Genomic DNA, 20181 nt, shown 5'->3' on the forward strand with positions numbered 1-20181 from the left:
ACCAGTGCATGAACGAAACTCATGACATCATCAGACGCCTGCATCTGAGACTGTATTTTACTAGACTCTCTCCCCAACCCTCAGGCCTCCCCTCCCAGTGCCCATAGTGGCAAACATCTCTCCCCAGCATAAATGCAGCTTCTTGTACCCTCCTGGGAACTAACAAGACACCAAGAAAGCCAGCTGGGGCTCCCAAGGCGACCAACTGACCTCTGGGTAAAGGTCATGGGTAAAGGCAGGGCCATGGAGCCTAGACGGCCAGCCTCACCCCACGTCTCTGTGCTCACTCACCTCCCTGAGGCTTCCCAACCTGTCTATTCCCTGGGCCACACTAATGGGGGTGAGTGTTCCCACTTGCCTACCTCCCAGGAGAACAGTGAGTGTTAATTAACGCCTGCATCATGCTTTGAAGATAAAATTATTTGGAGAGATGGGGGAGGAGGACAAAATGAAATCTTCCTTGCTGGATTATGTCTGGAATCCATCTGGAAGTTTAAAGAAAGCCTGCAAACCATAGCCCTCTCCACCTCTACACCATTTCCTTCTACACCTCTGGAACCCAAGTTTTTCCAAAGAGAAGCTGCCTTCCCTCTCTTCCCACCACAGCGGTCACCAAAGGCCACCACACCTGAGACTCTTTCTGTGTGGCCACACCCCATGGGCTAGCCGGAAGCTGGAGGAAAACTGGCCACTTAGCCCCTCGTGATAGATAGCATTTCCCTTCTGCAGCCCTGGGCCAAGCAGGTCCCACTTCCAGGGGGGCCAATGACAGGAGCTTCGGGCTATTGAAAGGGCATGCCCTCTGAGGCCCAAGGCACAGTCCCTGCTCAGTCTCCCAACTGTTTTTAAAGACGTGAAGAAATCATGTTAGCGCAGCGCCAGCACTGCCGGTGTCACTGAAGGACATGCAAGCGGGAGCTCCTTTCCCAGCCAGACCCTCACGGGAGCCAAGGAAGGTGTGCGAGCCCTTGGATTCACAACCTGGGTCCCCCAGTGAGCAGGAGGAGAGGACAGAAGCCCACCGTGGAGATTTCTAACAAGGACAACGGAAGTCAATTAAATCAAGACAGCAAACCGAGGGTGTTGGGTTTTGACGTGTTGCGGGTCCTAAGAAGAGTCACGTACCCCTCTACTTGGGGCTTTTGAAATCTGCTCCAACATCAACACGCCACTCTCGGCCAGGACCGAATTTCCAGGAACGGGGTAGGACAGGTGTAGGGACTAGACGAGACAGGCAGGGAGAAGCTCCGGGGAGCTCCTCCGGGCCAAGCGCTCCTCAAAAGCCTCCCGCCTGGGCCCACCGTCTTACACAAACACGGAGGGAGGAAAGGAAATAAGGAGGCCGGCTGCGGTCGGGGTTTATCCGGCAGCCGCAGAGTCTTTTCTTATACATGCGGACGGCTTCTCAATTATGCATTTCCCTGGAGTAGAATGATTTCTTCTCTCACTTCTCGTTGGAGGAAACCAAGAGAGTTCACAGGCAGGGGTTTCTGGTTATGCTCAGTTTCAAATCCAAACCTCTAAACGTACTCCTGTTCCTTCTCCTAAAAGATAAGCATTTTCCGCGCACGCACTCGGTCCTCACGATAGCTCTGAACTTCAAAACAAACATTTAAATCCACCACAGAGGCCTCCACGGCCCCGTCGAAGGCTGCCTGGTGCTAGCAAAAGCTCCAGAGCGCCCAAGCCACACGCAGTAGGTTTTGCTGCTGGACCGTCACTCTGCTCCTCCGGCTCTTTCCTACGAGCTCCACAGGCACCCGAAACAAGTGACTGCTTTCCCCCGAGAAGGTGAAAAAAGAAAAAGGAAAAAGTAGCTCACAGAAACATGTCTCTTGTCTGACACAGGGCAGACTAGAAGGAAGGCGAGTGGAGAGAAAGGTGGCTCAGGGTCGAGAGGGGGGAGTGGTGGAGGAGGAGAGAGATGACGACCACTGGGAGTGAAAAATAATCACCTCTACCATCTTCTATCTTAAGAAAAAAATAAAAGCTTCTCGAATTTAAGGGAGAAAGTTAAAGGCAACAATAAGTTGGGCATGCACTGGACTTGCGACATTTTCCTCTGGGGATTGTTAGTTGGGCCACGGGCGTCCCACTTGTTGGACGCATCATGGAGTCCAAACCAAGCTCCAACCATAACCAAGTGAGCTCGAGCTTGCAAAGATCCAGCCTCAGGACACATGTGCAAATTGAACACTCTTGTGTGAGTGAAGTAATAATCCTTCACGGTAGAAATTCAAGTAAGATCTGCTACCCTCCCTCCAGCTGGCTCCACGCTGCTGAGCGTGTAAAGCATAGGTGTGAGGGATTGTGCTTAGAATGGAGGTCTGTCTGAGACATCGCCTCGGGAACCAACCCTCTGGGCAGAGAGTGCCAAACCTGGCCGACCCACTCGACAGGGCTTTTCCATAGGAGCCAACTGGAACTGGAACAAACACACGGAACTGCTGGGTGTCACCAGGAAGGAGGAGAACAAGAGGCAGGGATTCCAGTCACCCATGAAGAACCCAGAGCATGGTGCAGGAAGCAAGGCTGACCACCACACACGGCCACTGACCCTAGCTCCAGGTGGTCACAGGGCACCCACCCTGGGAAGGGACACCAGCAGCTAAGGGACACAACCAACCAAAGTTGTGCCTGTGTTGTTTGGGTGGGGTGCTTGGATAGGCTTGGGGGAAGGAAGACTGACAGAAATGTAGGCTTTGGGGTCACACAAACCAGGTCTGCCTAGTTTGTGTCTAGTTGGGTGACTTTTGGCAAGTCCAACATGACCACTCTGACCCTCAGTTTCCGGTTTCTAATGATGCCAATTTATAGAGGGTGGTGAGAAGTCAGTGAGCTGATATAAGAGCATGCGCGACATCTGACCCATAAATATGCGACAAAGCTCCGGCTATTATTTTCAGTGCTCAACAGAAAACCAGAGCGAGACGCAGCCTTCTGTGCTGTTGCTTTCAAAATGGCAACAGAGGCCTGAGGATCCCCAAACAAACACAGGGTTTGGGTCCTTTGAGGGCAGATTCTTCGTTTTCCTACTCAAGTTGCACCCCATGCCCAGGTGGAATCACATCCCTCGGAAGAACCTTCTGACCTATCTGGGGGTCTCTGGGTGGTACAATCAATAAGCATCCTCCGGCGCTCACTGGACAGTTAGATCGGTCCCTTGCTCGACTGTAAGCTCCTGGAACAGGACCACATTTCAGTCACATGTTTGTACCCTTGAGCACAGAGCACACTACAGAGGCAAAGATCTTTGTTGAACTGAATTCCCTCCACACCCTAACTAGGCTGCAGACTCAATCAGCCCACCTCCTTGCACGGGCAGCAGACACGACTGCAGCCCTTCCTCATCCCCAGTAGTGAGGAAGAACTCAAAAGTTATCCCCCTCCAGCCCTGTTCTTCAACCTCCCACTCAGGTTCTGCCAAGAGATGGCCGGAAAACCAGGGTTCTTTGAGACTAGAACCACGGGTAGAGAGGAAATGCCCGTCTGTGGCAACCATGCCCAATTCGTTCATTTGTGCTTCTAAAAAGTTATACACGCATGGCTCTCTTTCCTCCCTCCCATTTACTACAGAAAAAAGTGGGCGCTTATGTTTGCTGTAGAGACAGGAGGTGAGGAGCCGTGCCCTGCCCCTGCGGGGGAGGAAAGATGCCTGTCTGCTGGAAGCAATAGTGAGTGATGCACTGGAAAGGGAAGGGGCAAGTCATTTCTGGGGCTGGAAGGGTATGGGGGGGGGCAATAAAGTGACCATGCAAGGCATTTACCGTATATACTCAAGTATAAGCCAATCCGAATATCAGCCGAGGCACCTAATTTTACCACAAACACTGCATAAAAAAATGTGCTGAAAATTTCGGCTTACACACGAGTACATATGGTATCCCAGTCTTCTCTTCCCATTCCTAATCTCACCAAAAGCCTGAACTCACACCAGAGAACAAAGAGACTTGGCTGTCCCGGCCTACCATAGGAAAGAAGTGGGTGGCGGTGCAGGTCAGTGGTGAGTGCAGCTTCTAAAGGCAGTGGATCTACGTTCAAGTGATGGCACTTTTTCTCATCCTCCGCATGACCCAGGGCAAGGTGGCTATAAGGCATGACTAACATCAGTGCCCGCCTCGCAGGAGACAAAAGATCGTGTGAGTTGCCGCAACTTCAGCAGCGCCCCTGGCACGTGGCTTGTGCGCCACGACCTGACTTATACCAGCAAGGAGAGAGAGACCACAGTACGGTGCTTCTCTCTCCCGGGTTGACTCTCCGTGGTTAGGGGTCCGGGCCTAAGCTAATCTGCTTAAAGGTACACTGTGGTTTCTATAGGTCACCGTGCTTCCCTGGGGAGCAGGCATGACTGCTCCAGCATCCCACAGACCAAACCACTCTGTGACTTACTGCACTGAAAAATGGGTCCTCAAGAGGGTCCCTGCCGAATAAAATGTCGCTAAAATGCCCCTACTTATACCACAATGAGGCTGATAAGCGGTGCCCCCCAGATTTTTATTTTATTGTAGAGTTACCCCCTTGGACAGCACCAGACTCAGGTGGTGCTACAAGCCAATCCAATTGACAACAGACGCCAGCCTGGATGTTCAAGAAGCCACTCTCGTTCGTGAGCAAAATCCACCATTCCTCTCTCTCGGAGATACAGGGCCTCGGTTTCAAGAGGATTATCTATCAGATGGTGGTTCTGCGTGATCCTAACTCCATGTTGTAACGATGTCTCTGCCAAATGGGCACCCCGCCCCACCCCTACCCCCGAGCAGAGTATCCAACTACCAACATTCATTCTGCCAAGCCGTTGGTTTTGGTGTGGTCATAGCGCATGCTGGCCACACAAAGAGTCTAGTCAGAGATGGTGCTGGATGCTGCCTTTGTAACATCTGTTCGCTGGGCAACACATTCACCCTGCAGCCGTCAGTTCAGTGCTCCGCCTGGGGAGGCCCTCTCGGGAGCTTGCATCTGTTAACAACACCTGCATTTAGAAGCAGCAACTCCTCTTGAATATCCTGAAACGTGCATTAAGTGACTGTTGTGGGGTGGGTTATGGAGATCAGATATTACTTCCAGGCTTTCCCCAATGATTTCAAACCCCAAATATAGACCAACTCATAACACAGAGAAGACCAAAGTCCATCAATAGCTTCTTTCTTTTCTGGTAAGACTCCTAGCTCCAAAAAGGACGTGAGGCAGCTTTCAAAACTGTGTACAAGACAGTAAGATTTAAAACAGCTTACAGAATTAGGATGGGGTGATTCACGTCAGAACAAAAGAGGAGCCAGGACATAGAAATTCAGCACACTGCTAAATGGCTAAATAATTGTTGTGCTAGCACTGCTAAGTTGCCATGACCCATGCACAATGGAACAACACCGTCTGGTCCCACGCTTGCTACAGAGCAGACAGGGGGAATCCACTGGCTTTCAATGGCAGCTTTTTGGGAAATAGATCTCCAAGCCTTTCTTCCTAGTCAATCATAGTCTGGAAATTCTGCAGAGACCTTGTTCAGCATCACAGCAACAAACAAGCGTCCACGCCTCCACTGACAGACAGCCTGGTAGTGGCTGCACATGAGGCACACTGGCTGGAAAGTGGTGAGTCTCCCACACGGAGACTCGGCAAACACTGTCCCACTGAACCACCGGTGCCCTCTGCTGAAGAATTCCTGATGGGAATCTGGCTTTGAGCCCCCCGATAACCACAGGGTAAGATAGTCATGAAGTTGGTTAATTCCCATAAATTAAGAACATATTGGCTGTTCAAAGTAGAGATTGTGAGAAAATATCTTCTGTGGGACGTGAAGGAGGCAGCCAAGAGGACCCTCGAGGGCAAGCCCTCCAGCATACCTCAGTGGTTCCTACCAAGGAGCCTTTCCTAGAATGCCCAGCGTGAAAGTGGACAGCCGTGCTGACTGGACAGAGCAATTCTGTAAGAGAGAGGCTGCAGAGGGCCAAATCAGGGCACCCGACAACGTGAACTTCTGACGGTCTGGTTGGATCCACTAATAAAGAGCTACAGAGCCTTCTGACAATGCTTCATGGAGAACATTTATTTCAACCGGGCTTTTGATTAATAAAAAAGATAGGCAGAGGGCCTTAAGTGGAGAGTAAATGTTTTGAGAATGATGAGGGCAATGAATGTACAAATGTGCTTTACACAATTGATGCATGTATGGTTTGTGATAAGAGTTGTATGAACCCCTAATAAAACGATTTAAAAAATAATCATTTTTTTTTTAAATGGGCAGTCTCCAACATGCCCAAGACCAGATCTGAATGCTTTTGCATGCTACCAGATCTGAATGTTTTTGCAGTGGTCAGTGGTGGCACACTGGTGAAGTGCACGGCTGTGAGCCAAAAGGCCAGTGGTCAGAAAGCAGGCCTAGGAAGGCCTGTGCGGCAGTCCTGGTCGACACACTGGGTCACTCCGCATTGGGATCCACTTGGCAGCACCATTTGCTTTTGTATGGAATGAGGCTCTTCCTGTACCCCTCCCTCCTGGTTCATGTGCCTGGCTAAGCCTCCATCCCACCAGCAGTCCTTCCTCCATCCTCCTTGACATTGTTTCCTAGCATGCCTTTGCCTGCTTCCCTGGCAACTTTCTTGGCTCTCCTCGCGTCTCCTCTACCTCTGCCTCCCACTCCTGAATCCCTTTCTCATGCACATCCCTGTCTCCTACAAACGCATTTCGAACTAGGCGTGTCCGATGTCAGCACCATCTCCTCCCACTCCCGTGACTCTCACCACCTTGACCGCCGTCATCCTGGCACTTGCTCCTGAACACCCAGTTACCCTAGCAGAAGGCACCCTTCAGTCTCTCCAGGCTCCAGCTGTCCCCCAGCTGACTCTGTCTCAGCCATCCACCCTTCTCCCTGCCAGCCTCCCAGCCGCCGCCGCCAGCAGCACCGTGAGAACCCCGGTTTCTCTTCTTAAAATAGCTTCCTAACTAACTGGTCTTCCTGGCTTAGGCCTTACCCTTGCTAGCCTATTCTAGAATTCTATTTATGAAACACAATCTGATCGCATCTCGGGTCTTATGTTTCAAAACCTCCCGTGGTTCCCTAGCAGCCTACAGGGCATGCTGAGCCACTCCAGGGGCCACCAAGAGCCAGAGGTCTTTCACACCCTGTGCCTTCTTTCAACTGGCTGTGGCTACCTGAATCTTCCCTGCTGGGAAACAAAGTCACTAACCAGTCAATCCACTAACTAACCAGCTGATGTCAAGTGAACCCCAAGTCACAGCAGGCCCATGTGGGTGAGGGCAGAACTGTGTGGCTGCACTAACTAACCAGCTGATGTCAAGTGAACCCCAAGTCACAGCAGGCCCATGTGGGTGAGGGCAGAGCTGTGTGGCTGCCGCATTTCCGGAAGGAGATCATCAGCCGACCTTTCTTCAGAGGTGCCTCTGGTGAAGCTGAACCTTCAACTTTGCGGTTGGCGGTCAAGGACATTAACTGCTTGCACCACCTATTGGCATAACAAGCTCAATTAAGACCCTAGGCAGCCCGGGTGGCCCCCTTCTCCCATCACACAAGGAACTTTGCACTCGTCTCTGGAATGTCATTTTATCCCACGACTCACATGTCTGGTTGCCCAGGAGTCAGAAGTCCGGTCTGAGCTCCTTTTGTTCCCCGGGGCTTGCGGGGCGCTTAGCACACGACAGTCTCATGCGCATGCGGTCCAAGGAGTGCCCAGTGAAACTCTGCTGCCTGGCAGAGCTGGCATTTTTTCAAGTCTCCTTACGGACTCAGTCACCGTCCAGTGTTTACATTATCTAAGTCTGGGCATTACAAAGAGACTGGTGTACCATCAGTGCACCAAGGAGAAAAGCCAGCAAGCTCCAGTGATGTCAACTCACCTGCGCTGGTGGACGGAGTTGGAAGCCCCGCGATAGTGGGGTCTTGGCCCCCAACGAACCTCTGATGGTTTGACCCAGCAGCAGAAATACTTCTCCTTCTGCCTGCCTGGCCCTTCACCCCCTCTCTGCAGTCCCCTAGGGCAGCTTCTTCCCCAGGGACCCTCCCCAGGAAGGCATTAACTTCTGGGCTCTGCAGAAAAATAACCCTCTCAACTCCCTCTTCCAGGCGCCTCCTCTGGGAGGTGGTGGTGGTAGGGGGAGATAGGGTTCCACAAACCCCCCAGGGCAGACTGAGCTGCCATGGAATCAGGGAAAAGATCGGATGGGAGATGGCTCAGAGGCAGCATCAATGGGCGGCTTCAACCCCACTGGCACCTGGGAAAAGCAGACTCCATCTGCCCTTTTCCCACGGCCCCCGAGACCGCCACTCTCCAATATCAGTCCTTTCCTTTCTATTTGCCCATGCTCGAAAGATAATCCTGGGTCCAACAAAACAAACGCATTTTCCGCACCATCTGTGGAGGACTCCTCCACCCCCAGACAGGGCTCTACCTTTTACTACGAGAGAACACGTCCATTTGGAAGGTCCAGTAAAGAAAAGGGGGTCTGGAAAATCGGTAAAGAGGTAGCTGGGCTGAGTTCAAGCTGGAGAGACGTCATGAGGCTCCAGCAAGGGCAATCAAGGAAGTCTGAGGAAGAATGCCCGTGTGAAATGCAACACCGATGTCCCCACTGCGACCTGAGGGGCTGATGGCAGCCCAGACTGGCACTCGCTGGAACAAGACTGTCCTGAGATGTGTTATGCGGCTATTTGGGACCACAGGAGTCTGGGTGACTGTGAAACCCATGAGGATGAAGCCAGGGTTTGACGAGCAACAAAGCAGAATAACATCCTTCTCCTCCTCCACACGGACATGGATGCTGTGTATAAAAGCTCACATGAATATACACCTGGGTGCAGTTTAAAAAGAAAGTAGGGTAAGAGATATGACAGCCTTTAAGGGTTACTTCACCGGGGAGCCCATCCCTGACTGCCCCCGCCCCCTGCCTTGCATAGTAGCATGTGAATCGGCTGTTCTCAACCTGTGGGTCTAGACCCCTTTAGGGGGGGAGTGCCGAACGACCCTTTCACAGGGGTCACCCAATTCATAACAGTAGCAAAATTAGTTATAAAGTAGCAATGAAAATAATTGTATGGTTGGGGGGTCACCACCACACGAGGAACTGTATGAAAGGGTGGCGGCATGAGGAAGGTTGAGAACCACTGCTCTAGAGTTTGAAGATGATTTGATTGCCATGTCTCTCACCCTCAAAAGTCTGCTGAACAAATGAAGAGTCCTTTATACTGTGGACACCGTGAGACCTTGAACTTCTCTTCCACTGCTGGCCCCCAAGGCACAGCTGGGGCCCAAATTCAATACACACCATCTATCCCAAACCTGCCAATACAATTCCCTGCCAGCATGCCTTTGGCTTTCCCACTTTAATCTCCCAATTCAAATAAATCCAAAACCCTAGAGTCTGACATCTGTGCCTGGGCACCCTGCCTTTCCACAACTGGAATTTGGAAAATGAACTTAAAACTCAAGAGCAATAAAGACAAGCATCTTCAAAAAGATGCCCATGTGTCTAAAGTCCCAGCCACCACCAACCCAAAGATGGATGTGTTTTGTGCAAGGAATTATTCAGCTGTCACCTAGAGGTGCCGCTTACTGACAGAGAGGCAAGGCGGGGCAGGGAAGAATCTGAAAGCAATGGACAATAAGTTTCTGGAGGATTTCTTCTCTGGATGGGAAGGGCAGAGAGATTTTAATGGGCCTGGCACAGGAAAGGGAGGCATGCACATTGCCAGGGCCGCTTTTTCATATAATTTAAGAAACTTCCACAAAATTAGTTGTTTATGGCTCAGTCTGCCCACTAAATTTTTGAGCCACTGCTGGCCAGAGACCACGTCTGGTTAATCATCCCGTATACCTAGCCCAGGGCCTGGCAGGCAATAATAAAAAAGAGCTCAGAAAGTGTTTTGCTGAAGTCATCTGAGGCCCCGGAGTGACTGCTAAGAAGCCTCCAGGCCTCTGTCGTTCCAAAATCCTAAACTCCCTGCCCCAGGTCCATTGTGACTCATAGTGACCCTCCAGGGCGGGACAGAACCACCCCAGTGGGTTCCTGGGACTCTAACTCTTTAAGGAAACCTTTCTCCCATGGAGTGAACGGTGGTCTTGAACTGCTGAACTTGAGGTTAGCAGCCAATGTGTAGCCCACTAGGCCACCAGGGCTCCTGTTGCTGCTGGGTGCCATTAGTGGATCCCCACTCGTAGGAATGAATGGCCAGGGACAGAGAACTGGATTTTGTAGACCAATCTCAATCTTTACGGAAGGCAGTACGATCACCATCCCTCATTTCCAAAGGATGGGGTGGGGTGGGGTAGCTTCCACAGGTTAAACCATTTCCCCAAGGTCACTCTCCTAGAAAGGACCAAGGTCAGAATTTTTAATCTTGCCCACACCCAAATGAACCTTTCTAAACCAGATAAGCCTTGCAGGGCTGCAGGCAGAAAGGACCCCAGAGAAAGGCTAATAGCCCCACAGCCAGGATTCCCAAGAAGAGGCCACACCAACTAATCGTGAATGCAAAACAGTTCAGGGTCTCAGTGCTTTGGTTGTACATTGAAGGACACAATCTTAACTAGAAGGTGGGGCAATTGGAAATTAGACACACACAGATCTTTTTCAGTTCTCATAAAATTTTCTTTTTCGCTTTAAAAAGACAGTCAAATGTGAAGATCTTTCCCCTCTAAGCGTCCGAACCCCTGAAAGAAACAGATGAAGAGCCATGTCCGCAAGATTAAGGAAAACCACTGCTGGGCATCAATCTGCACTCAGTGACCCTACGCAGGGCTTCAGAGGCTGTAAACCACAATGTGGGGAGGGGTGGGCGCTGGCTGGAATGATGGGGGGGGGGGCGGGTTGCATAAGCAGCTCCACATGCTTTGTCCTGGATATGGACTATAGATAGTACAAAAGTTTCCCATTGCTGAGGGGTGCTGTGTAACTTTTTCTCCCCTGAAAATGAGGGGGGGGGTTGTTAGGCCAAATAAGCCGGGAAACCTGTCTTGTAAATCTTTAGAAGAGATGGCTTCCAAAGGGCTTTGAGCCTCTTACCCAACAGAGCCACCTCACTGATACCAAGTTCCAACTCAGTGACCCCTACAGGACAGTGGGACAGGGAGCTGCCAGAGGTGCAGTGGGATACAAAAGAAGTGGAACAAGGGATATCACTGATTGTCTGAGTCTTGGCTCACAGCAGAGAACAGCAGAAAGATGCTTACTCGTGTCTCCCTGACTGTACAAAGGCATTCCATTGCATGGACCATAATAAACTGTACTTAACCTTTAAGAATGGGAATTCAGGAATACTTGGTTACGCTCATTCGGAATTTGTCCCTGGGTCAAGAGGCAGTTGCGAGAACAGAATATGGGAATGCTACACAGTTGAAAATCAGGGCAGGTGCATGTCAGCACGGTATCCCCTCGCCATACTTGTTCAATCTACATGCTGAGCAAAGCAGAGAAGCTGGATTATATGAAGAAGAACGTGGGTGGCATCAGGATTGGAGGGAGGCTTATTAACAACCTGAGATATGCAGATGACACAACCTTGCTTGCTGAAATTGAGGAGGACTTGAAGCACCTGCTGATGATCAAGAATGGTTGCTTCCATATGGATGACAACTCAATGTGAGGAAGACCACAATCCTCACAACTGGACCATTAGGGAGCATCGTAATAAATGGAGAAATGGTTGAAGTTGACAGCTTGGATCCACAATCAAAGCTCATGGAAGCAGCAGTCAAGAGATGAAAAGATGTATTATTGCATTTGGTAAATCTGCTGCACAAGACCTCTTTAGGATATTGAAAAGCAAGGATGTTAATTTGAGAACTAAACGTTTGCCTGACTCAAGTCATGGTATTCTCTATTGCATCCCAGGCATGTGAGAGTTAAACGTTGAAGAAGGAAGAATTTGAATTGTGGTGCTGGAGAAGAATATTGACAGTACCATGGGCTGCTCTAACAACTATTGGGAGAAGGCCAGAGTGCTCCTTAGAGGCAAGTTTGGCAAAACTTGGTCTTGCCTCCTTTGGACGTATTGTCAGGAGACCAGTCCCTGGAGAAGCACATCGTGTTTGGTCATGTAGAAGGTCATCGAAAAGAGTAAGGCCATCGACTAGAGGGATGGACACTGTGGCTGCACCAATGGGCTCAGGCACAGAACAATTGTGAGGACGGCACAGGACGGCACGACCCTGTTGTGACAGGGTCGATATGGGTCGGAGCCAACTTAACAATTAACAACAATAGGACAGAGTGGAACTCTGCCCCATGGGTTTCTGAGACTGAATTTTTTAATCATTTTATTAAAAGGCTGAATCTTAAAGCCCAACAAGTAACCACTATTGCCACCAGGGCACCAACAGTCACCAGAGCTCCTTTAAGCCAAACTAAATGCTATTTTAGGTTTTGTTCTTAAATATACTTAATCCATTCATATAGCAAATACTGAAAAGGGATCCATTTCTACCTTATGGTCCGTTTGGTGGTGGGCAAGCTGAGGGTGGGATCCCCAAGAAAGACCAAATCAGCAAAGAAGACGAGACGAATACAACAGATGACACACAGGCAAGAAGTAGGGTCAAAAACGGAAAAGGGAAGGGAGACCCAAGATTGGTTTCTGTCAGGGAGATAAACTGCCACACCTCAGTGATTTCCCAACTTCAGACGTGTGTAGAACTTTGGGAAAACCTGGAAGTGAATTCTTTGTCAGCTGGCTTGGGACTGCCTCGCTTTGGAGGACTCCTGTTAGCCAGGCCAATTAGCTATTTTTCACAGACATCCAGCATTCTTCCCATCTTTCCTGCGCAGATGGAACCCCACCCACCCTGCTCCCTCTCCACTTCCCCTGGAGAGTCCTGTTTCAATTCTCCTTATCTCCAACTTCCCCAAAGCCCACCTACTTTCCTTATCTCTGTCCTGAGTCCTCAGCTCTTTCACCTTGTCCTCTGGCTATTTATACATGGGCCCTTATCACTTCTATTTGAACTCACTAGGGCAGGGTCTAGATCTTAACTCATCACATTTCCCCAAGGGCTTACTATCTGCTGTTTGAGTGATTATTACCCAGGAAAATAAACCAAAGCCAAGGTTGAGTTTTAACCTCTGGGCAGAGGTTTACACTAGGAGTATCTGCTCCAAGGCTATGCTCCCTTGGGTCCAGGTACTTCTAAAATAAGGCCACTGTTCTCAATATGGAAGACCTGAGAATTGTGGGGCTGGTGAAGAATATTGGAAGTACCAGGGACTGCCAAAAGGATCAACAAGCCTGTCTGGGAAGGGCAGGCAGAGAGCTCTTTTAGAGGCCAGGACTTTGTCTCCCTTACTTTGGACATGTTAGGGGGACAGGCCAGTCCCTGGAGAAAGACATCAGCTTGGCAGTGTGAAAGAGAAAAGAAAGAGGAGGGCAGTGGGAAAGAGGATGGATGGACACAGTGGCTGTGTGCATGGGCTCAAACCATCAACAATTGTGAAGCCGGCGCAGGCCCGGGCAGTGTTCCCTTCTGTTCTACACGCGGTCGGAACCGACGTTGCATACACTGAACACACCTACAAGTTTGTTTGCGACTCAGCGGCACCCGTTTGCCACATGGAGTCAGGCCTTCCTTTCCTGCCAATACACAGGGCAGGGGACCCGCAGGCACTACACGTACTTTACCCTAACAAACTGCACTCTCGGCTGTGGGGAAGCTGACTTTCATGACTTGACGGACCTTCCCAGGAGGGGGTTGGCACAAGTCTGTTGACCCAGACAAAAGAAAAGGGAATGCGGATTGCACGTGGCACCCCAGACTGGCAGGACTCTTCTTGCCCACTATTGGGATATTAGGTGCACCTTCGTTAGGGATGGCTCCAGGAGTTGGCCTTTTTCCAAAATGAACATGAGAAAGAGTATGGCATACGGTCTGCTCTTTGGCCTAATTAGTCATGTACTAAGCAAGTCCCCTTTGCAAGCCAGGGCCTCCATTTGCATCTCCAACGTTTCACTAAACTAGACCTTAATATAAATAAAGTCATTAACTTGGAATTAATGAAAATAAAAATCACAAGGTTAATAAATACTGGGGGGTCGGGGGGAGATTTGCACTCAAGGCCCTAGGCAGTTACTAAAAGTAAGCTACAAATTTGGCTCCGTGCTTCCTGGCAGCCAATGCAAAAAGGGAAATATGCACAGTCATATAAATTGCCAAGTGACCACAAAGGAAAAAACGCATACCAGTTCCATGTGAGAAACAATACTTTTCCTGACACTTGGTTCTGAAAGAAACTTCACCCAGGAATTTCTTAAAAGGGGATGTTGAAGTTCTCCGCAACATAAATTCACAGAAGAAACAAAGTAGCAAGCTACAAAAAGCCATTTCTGACCTGTTCCACTCCATGGAAGCAAAGGTCAGGACAAGGAAGCTTATCTCAGTGAAAACCATGCAGGAAGGGCTGAGATAATAAAGCCCAACCATGCAGCTTTCAGCTGTCCTCTCTAATCCATGGGCAAAACCAGGATTGACCGGCGGGGGCAGGTAGACAACACATCCTTTCAAAAACTCCCGTAAATATTATTTCTTCCAACGGGTATTTGTTAAGAGCTGGGCAGCAGTCAGCTTCTCATTAGACGATCTTTAAATTCCATTCCAGTTCTGATAGAGCTAAGTGATATTTTTGGTCTTCATTTATTTAAGATTTAATCCTCATCACCACTGCCACCACCTCTCTCTAACCAACTCCAAATCAGTAGGTTAGGCACTCGTTCCAGCCAGCCAGCGAGGGGAAGCCAATTATGAATGTGTTTGTTGCTGCCATCGAGCAGAGTGCATCTAAGTGCCAGGCTCTGTGCCAAGCATTTACCCTGCATTCTCATTTAATCCTCCCATCACTCTGTGTGGTAGGACGAACACTGGTCCCATTTGACAAATAACGAACCAAGACTTTAAGGATTTTAGTGAACTGTCTATGATCACAGGGCTAATTATACAAGTCTTTTGGACCCTTAGGAGCCCTGGTAGTTACCAAGGTCATCAGTTCGAAACCAGCAGCCACTCCGTGATGGGCTTTGTACTCCTATAAGGAATCCCCTCAGTTCTGCCCTGCATTATCGAGAGGATGCCACGAGTCAGAATTGACTCACTGGATTCCCAAATCCCGGCTCTTGGCTTTGCCTGTGGTGTCTGCTCATGTTAAGAAAATGAGATTACGGATAGAAATGCTTCTCCGAGAAAACCAACGGGAGGCCTGGAATAAGGTTACCAGTGCAGCAAGAACTGTCCATGAACACCACGACCTGATGGCAACAAATGTCCGAATGTGCTTGACACAACGGATGGATGTACGAGCCCCCAATAAAATGATTTATAAAAAATTTAAAGAGAAAACCACTACCTCCACCAGAGAGCCGTGACTTGTTCAGAGATCTGACGGCTCGAAGAAACAAAGGAATGAAAATCACCGTGGAAAGCAGAACTCCTGGAAGAAAGGACAGTGCTAAGGGCACCCTGTCCGTTGGCCCATGTGGGCGGAAATGAAAAGAAGTGCTTCTCACTCCAAAGACTGGAGACCTTGGCTCTTGCTAGTCATTCATTCCGTCACTCACGCACTGCACTCGAGCACTCCACACAGGCCCTGCGGTCAGCAGGCAGCAAGACACGAGCCACTCACTCACTGGCCCTCCAAATGAGCAAACGAAATCACTGAAAAACCAAAACCCATTTAGCATTCTCCAGTCAACTCCAAATCATGACTCTATAGGACAGAGTGGAGCTGCCCCATCAGATTCCCAAGGCAGGAATCTTTACAGAGCCCAAAAAGCTCAGCGGTTCAAACCCACCAAACTAACTACTCCTCAGGAGAAAGACCACGCTGTCTGCCCTCACCAAAATTTACAGTGAATCAGGGTAGACTGGCTAGAACTACCAACCAAGTGATTCACCACTGCCTCACCGAGGCTCCTTCTAGCAAACAAACCAAAACGAAACGCAGCACCAACGAACCCACCGAGCAGTCCTATAGAGCTTCAAAGCTGTAAGATCTGTACAGGAGAAGAGAGGTTCATCTCTGCCTTTCAGAGATGACTTGTTATCACCAGTCCAATGCTTACCTGACAGGGCCACCCGGACTCCTCTCCAACAAACCGCTAACTCCCTTTCTGTTCAAAGCTGAACAAGTAGCTACCACTCTGCCACCGCTCAGCTCCAGGGTTCTTTTAGCAAACAGGCCTGTCTTGAGAGGGCTTTAAAGTGATTTGAAGAGCAAGGACATTTAGGAGAATTGATTAAGGTTCAGGGCAGGGAAATCGTTCTTAATAAGTGATCAGGGAAGGGCTCAGACCCTGGTGAGTGAGAGAAGCCAACCAAAACCCAACGGAAAGGAGGGTGGGGAAAGGCATTTGGGAAGAACTGAGTGGAATAAGGGAGGCAGGAAGGGCATGGTGGCTGGGACAAAGGGGGCAAGGAGGGGACAGGTAGCAGGTGAGGTGGGAGGCCTTGGGGGAGGGAGAGCAGGCAATGCCTAAGGGAAAAATTGGATTGTGGTTCAAGGGCAAAGGGAAGCAGTAGAAAGGTTTTTAACTAGTGAGCAGCATGATCTGATTTAGAAGGCATAAGCCCTCGGGGGTCCTATCTACAGCACCCAGGGAAAAATTTCAGTAGGTGCTAAACCAACACACCTGTGGCTGTGGAGCTGACAGCCACTCTCTATGTCTAGCTATGCTCTAGGGGGACCCCTATGAGCCTTGGTGGGATTATGGGTTGGGCTGCTAATCTCCAGGTCAGCAGTTCAAAACTACCAGCTGCATTACAGGAGAAAGCTGGGACTGTCTACTGACTTCCAGAAACCCACAGGGGCAGTTGGACCCTATCTACCCTGTCCTACGGGGTCACTATGAGTCCAATGGACTAGACGTTGTTTATGGTCAACCCTCAGGATTACATTCTTGGCACCGAGGGAAATTTTGGTAGGGGGCTAAACAAACCAAGCCCTTGGCTGTGGAGCAGACTGAGAACCACCCTATAGGACCCCCCTTAATCTCCACAGGGTCTCCAAGGATGTGAATATTTACAAAAGCAGACAGGCTCATCTTTCTCAAGAGGAGTAGGGAGTGGTGAGAACCATCAACCTTTCAGTTAGCAGTCTAACGCTGCCATGGAAATACACATCCCCTTTTGTTAAGGATAACTGAGGCATCAAGAAAATGTCCCAGAAAATGTTAGCCCTGTCACACAAAGCCTGGGGCGCCCAGGTGACACAATGGTCCCAAACTCGGTTACTAGCCCAAAGGTTCAAGCCCACTAGCTGCTTTGTGGAAGAGAAGAGCAGGTGACCTGGCCCTCTACAGATGACCACCTAGGGTAAGGTGACCAGATTTTAGCATTGGTAAAGCGAGACAGCATTGATAAAACTCATATCCTGGCAAAATAGCCACATGGCAGCCGAAAACTGTATACCCTAGCTTGTCGGGCATTCTTTCCAAAAATTGGGACTTTTTAAAAACGCCGCGGGACACGGGACAGATTGTTAAAAATCGGGACTGTCTGGTCACCTAGGGGAAACCCTGTGGGGCAGTTCTACCAAGTTCTAGAGGGTTGCTGAGAACCAATGGCACACAACAACAAAACACTTTCACTGCTGGACTTGGTATTCCGAGTCCTAGCTTTCCATCACCGGAGGCTAACGTTCTAATAGGTACTTCCTCTCCCCTTTCATCCTATGAAAAAACAACTCTCAGGGCGCCCCGTGGCTGCAGGAGGAACTCTAGCGAAAAGCTCAAAGCATTTACCATTGGCATAAATCCTACCACTTGTGTCCCACCTCACCATCCTCAGTCTTTTCTCAGCTCGTCCTCGCCTTGTTCCTTCCGAATCTCTTCCATTCTTTTCTTTTTCCATATGCTCAGAACTAAACATTCGAAATGTGGGCTGCTTGGCCAAACTGAGCATTATTAAAGTTAATTTAAACAACCCTATCTACAGTTAATGTTCCCTCATAAAGACACACTTTTGGCAAGAAGCATGGTAGTTGCACCTGAATGTGGATAACTTAAATAAGAGTCCTTTCTGAAGCTAAATTGCAGCTTTGATCAACTCAGTGAAATGTCTTCCACCAACATGTTTGGGCACCGTTCCTACGAGGGAAAAATACAAGGCACGGCTGCATCAGGTGCGTGTGTTTGGGTTAGAAGGGAAGAAAGAGGAAGCAGCCTCAACCACTGGAGAACAACCAAGATACACCTGCAGAGTGGTGACAGAAGGAAAGGACCCGGCCTGGGTAGGCAAGGAAGTGTGGGAGCTTGTGCTTCTACTTCCAGGGACCAGAGAACACTGACTTCCAGCACTCAAAACAAAGACACCAGCCTGCCCTTCCCCCAGGCTGCAGTCTGAAATACCCAGGTACGAAAATAAGCCAGATTAACCCTTTCTCAGACTGTCCAGTTGGTAATACCCCAGGCACAATTATGCCCACTGTCTCAAAGCTTTTCAAATCATTAAAACGTGTGAAAATGCACTTGTGTCTTTGAACTCATCAATTTGCCTGCCCCCCACCCCCATGCACCTAGACGGAGTGGTATCCTAACAGCAGTTCCCCAATGAGGTATGTGCGATAGGGCGGCTGTCTCCCAGCCTTGACTGGCAGGACCCGCAGCTGAATGCTAGATGCCCTGCTGCCACACAGTGTGGGTCTCACCCCAGATCCAGGCTTTCACATGTCATATCCTAGGTAATGCTCTTCATTGTTCTTGGCTCCCAATTCCTGCAGGGGCAGGGTTTCTTATCAACCATCAGCCCCACAATCTCTTGGCCCACTATTAAAAATGCAGATTTCTTGTGCCCCACTGGGAAGAAAACATCTCTGGACCAGCCATTTTTAAACAGTACTGAGCTCTCGTGCACACTAAGCTTAAGGACCTCTGCCCTGGAGAACTGTTTCTCAAACTGAGTGGCATGATCTCTTGGGCCAGGAAATCCACCGAAGGGGGGAGGGCCAGCAAATTGTTGTGGTTGCAGTTCAGAGCCCGCTGCAGCAGTGAGTGGCAGGTTCAGGAGAGTGGCGGTTTCAGCTGGTCCCTATGCACAGGGTGTAAGGCAGGCTAGGCTTTCTCACTACGGATCCCAAGGAAAGTTGAAAAATCACTCTCTTGAAGGCAAGAAGGAAAATACAAGCTGTTTATTTTCCACTCTCTAGCCCTAACCTCAAACTTCTTGATTTTAGTTCAAGTACAGAGATAACAAGACCATTCAGGAAATACTGTTAGCAACTCCTAAACTGATAAGGCAAAGCGTGGACCCCAACTTCCTCCTCCCTGGGACTGGGGGTGGGGGTGAAACAGAGGATGGTGCCAAAGGGATGTTTGCACAGCTCCCCTAAAGCTGGACCTGCTCCCCCAGCAAAGCACTTGTACCCGCTCAGATCACTGGTAAGCATGAAAATGCTCCTTATCAGGTATAGGGCTCAGCACAAGGGCGAAGGAAAGGAGGGGAGAGAACGCACAGATGATGGGGCCTGGTGGCAGGGACTGGGTGAAAGGGATGGGTGAATCCAAGCCAAGGACCACTGGCTCTGTAACTCCAGCCTTCAAATCAAGCCCCACCCAGAGCCAGGTAGGCACTACCTGGAGCAAGCCCCTCTACTTCTCCACCCCTACTCCTGGCTTTGCACCTCTGATCACCTGTGGGGTAGGAGGCTGACAGCCCTGGGGCTGGGCTGCACACCCTGTAGGACTAGAAGGTGGGAGTAGGATGCCTGGTTAGAAGCAGCCTTACTAGAGGAAAGGGCTCCCGGGACGGGCACGAGGCTCCCGGAAAGCAAGGAGAGCGAGTCAACAAGGAGACCAGGAAGCCGGAGCCCAGCCAACGCTCAGGAGCCGTTCCTCGTGCCGTCCAGCCAAAGCGGGCTGTTAGGTGGGTCGGCTGCACTCGGAACAGAGAACATTGGAAAAGGCGCTCACTTGGGTTTTTAACTCCAGCGGCTAAAAGGATTTGGACAGAGGTGACAGGACCCTGGGCAAGAGGTCCAAAGGAACAGACTCCCGTCTCCCCACCCCCTTCCCCGGCCGCCCCGCTAACAGGCAGGACCTCCAGAGGTGGTCAGCGGCCACAGAAGGCAATCTTGCGGGAACGAGCGCCGGTGCCCGGGCGGGGCTCTCAGGAGGGCCCCATCCAGACGAGCAGGACAACTCGCGCCCACACCCCGGGCAAGGGCACCAGGGAGGCGCCGGGGAGCGGCCGGGCACGA

General features: G+C 50.2%; 1 protein-coding gene across 1 annotated transcript in view; it reads right to left on the reverse strand.

Moving 5' to 3' along the window:
• YPEL2 (yippee like 2) overlaps window positions 1–20040 on the reverse strand; it is a 57159-nt gene extending 37119 nt beyond the window's left edge. The window contains exon 1 of the mRNA XM_004707013.2: window positions 20022–20040. The gene's annotated coding sequence lies outside the window, so the exon portion shown is untranslated. The remainder of the gene's footprint in view (window positions 1–20021) is intronic.
• Window positions 20041–20181: the final 141 nt, after the last annotated feature.

Source organism: Echinops telfairi, unplaced genomic scaffold (assembly GCF_000313985.2).
Source record: "Echinops telfairi isolate 266 unplaced genomic scaffold, ASM31398v2 ScPeMD7_7458;HRSCAF=8496, whole genome shotgun sequence".
Lineage (NCBI taxonomy): Eukaryota > Metazoa > Chordata > Mammalia > Afrosoricida > Tenrecidae > Echinops > Echinops telfairi.